Source organism: Crocuta crocuta, unplaced genomic scaffold (genome assembly GCF_008692635.1).
Source record: "Crocuta crocuta isolate KB4526 unplaced genomic scaffold, BGI_CrCroc_1.0 scaffold943, whole genome shotgun sequence".
Taxonomy (NCBI): domain Eukaryota; kingdom Metazoa; phylum Chordata; class Mammalia; order Carnivora; family Hyaenidae; genus Crocuta; species Crocuta crocuta.
The window spans coordinates 822,374-825,176 of NW_027528208.1; positions in this window are offsets into that span (position 1 = coordinate 822,374).

Below are 2,803 nucleotides of genomic sequence, written 5' to 3' on the forward strand. Positions count from 1 at the left end.
CTATTTTCATCTACTTACACATCTACTCAACAATCCTGATATGTCCATTTCATGGGGGAGGGAAGTGAGCCCAGACAGTATAAATGACTTGAGGGAGGGTGTTGAAGCAAGATGTAATCAAGGCCAGAATGGGGTACCTGGTTGGTTCAGTAGGTGAAGCATCCAACTCTTGATCTTAGGGTTGTGAGTTTGAGCCCTACGTTGTGTGTAGAGATTACTTTTTTTTTAAACATTTTTTTAATGTTTTATTTATTTCTAGGAGAGAGAGAGAGAGACAGCGTGAGCAGGGGAGGGTCAGAGAGAGAGGGAGTCACAGACTGAAACAGGCTCCAGGCTCTGAGCTGGCAGTCAGCACAGGGCCCGACGCGGGGCCCGAACCCACAAACCGCGAGATCATGACCTAAGCGAAAGTCGGACGCTTAACCGACTAAGCCACCCAAGTGCCCCGAGATTACTTTTAAAAAATCTTTTTTGGGGGCACCTGGGTGGCTCAGTTGGTTAAGCCGTCCCACTTCGGCTCAGGTCATGATCTCATGGTTCATGAGTTCAATCCCTGAATAGGGCTCTCTGCTGTCAGCAGGGAGCCTGCTTTGGATCTTCTGCCCTCCCCACCTCTGCCCTTTCCCTGCTTGCTCTCTGTCTTTCTCTCTCAAAAATAAATAAACATTAAAAAATATTTCTTTTGAGAGAGAGAGAGTGCAAGCAGGGGAGAGGGAGAGGAAGAGAGAGAATTTTAAGCAGGCTCCATGCTGGGGCTTGATTACTTGAGGCTTGATCTCATAACTGTGCGATCATGACATGAGCCAAAATTAAGAGTCAGACACTTGACCAACTGAGCCACCCAGATGCCCCCTAAAAAATCTTAATCATGGCCAGATTCCTGAGCCTGTCCTCTTAATCTCACCTGCATCTGACAAGAAATAATTGCACCAGGGAAATGCTGGTGGAATGAAACATAGAGATTCCTAACCTTGTGGGGTGCCTGGTTGGCTCAATCGGTTAAGTGTCTGACTTTGGCTCAGGTCATGATCTCACAGTTCGTGAGTTCGAGCCCCACATCAGGTTCTGTGATGACAGCTCAGAGCCTGGAACCTGCTTCAGATTCTGTGTCTCCCTTTCTCTCTGCTCTTCCCCTGCTCATGCTCTGTCTCTATCCTTCAAAAATAAATAAACATAAAAAAATTAAAAAAGAATTATAACCTTGTGTAGACTTATGTCAGAAAAGACAAGAAAATGAATAAATAAAAGATAGCTTTAGAGAAAGGCCAGAGTTATAAGGATAGCAAAAGGAGGTTATGCTGGTGGAGGTGATGATGGTGGGCTGCTGGTCTTTTAAAAGACATAACATTTGAGCTGGGACCTGAATGACCACCAGGAGCCAAATGTATGAAGAGCTTGGGGAAGGGCACTGATATCCTTGGGAACAGCAAGTGCAAAGGCCCTGAGGTAGAGCAGAGTTTATTTTGTCCTAGAATCTCAGACATGTCCTCACAGTGTTGAAAGTACACACTCAGCACTGGGAGAAATGTGCTTCATCCCTTCCACCACCCAACACTCTCAGCAACTTGGGCTGACAGAGGGGTGCCCCTTCTTTGGTTTTGAGGGGCCACAGGTTGAGGGTACAGGCAGGCCCTTGGGTTGAACTGTCTTGGCCTTCCAGCCACAACTCTTCCCTCCTAAAATGGAATGAGAATAAAACCAACGTCCAGTCTGGAGAGTGTGATCCTCAGCACATCTCCACAGAGATCCTGATTCCTGTGACCAGATGCATGTCTCAGATGCAGAAATCAAGGCTGAGTCAGGAGAAATTGCTCACTTAGGATGACACACTTCAAATGTCATCAGCACTATCACCCAGACTGGCACCCCAGGAGCCTTCCTCTCTTCTTGCCAAGCTTCCAGCAATGAAGAAACCTGTGCTCCTTCCCCATTCTCCAACGAGGGCTGTGCTGGTGGCCACTCTCAGAACCAGGAAACGGAGGCCCAGCACGTGGGGCCAGGGCTTCCTTAGGATTGCAGAACAGAGAATCAGACCCTGGGCTGTGACACTGTTAATAATATCTGTCCCCATTTACTGAGCAGCTTGATGCTCACCAAACCCTGTTTTCTCTTAGCCTGTGTGCTAGCACAGTCTCACTTCCATCGCTGCTAAGAGGTGTATTCCACCATGATCCTTTATCCAAAATTCTGAAGTCCAAAAAGCACATGTTGGGAACCATTTGGTTACAAAACCTGACCTGACTTAACGAGGGACAATTTTCACTTCCGACTTCTCCCATTTACTGTAAACGACCTCCACACCTTTTCTTGAAGAAATATTAGGTGTTTTTGAAAACAGAGCAGCCTCAAATCTCGCTGAGAGTGTCGGGAAACACACAACTAAGATCCAAAATTCAGAATTCTGGAAACAAACCTGGGTTAAACCATCCTCTCAGCTATTTTTACAGCTAAGGAAACTGAGTCATATCTCCCCCCTCCCCCCCCAACCAGATCCCCGCGGTTCTGGATTGAGGCAGCACAGAAAGCATTCCTATTCTGAAAGCGTGAAAGGTCTGACCATTACCGCACTTGGTAACCCGAATTGCCAAGCCTCAAAGGCTGGCACCCCTGGAGGTGGGGCGTCCTGGGGGCTATGAGCCAGGCGGGGAGTATCCTTGGCAGGCGGGGCAAAGGGGCTTCCGGGGCGGCAGCCACCTGGCCTGGCCCCCTCCGGCCCCGCCCGCTTCTGCTCCGTGAGGTGATTCACTCCCTCCTTCGCCTCGGGGGCCCCCTTCCCGTCCAGACGGCGGGCAAGACGGCAGGG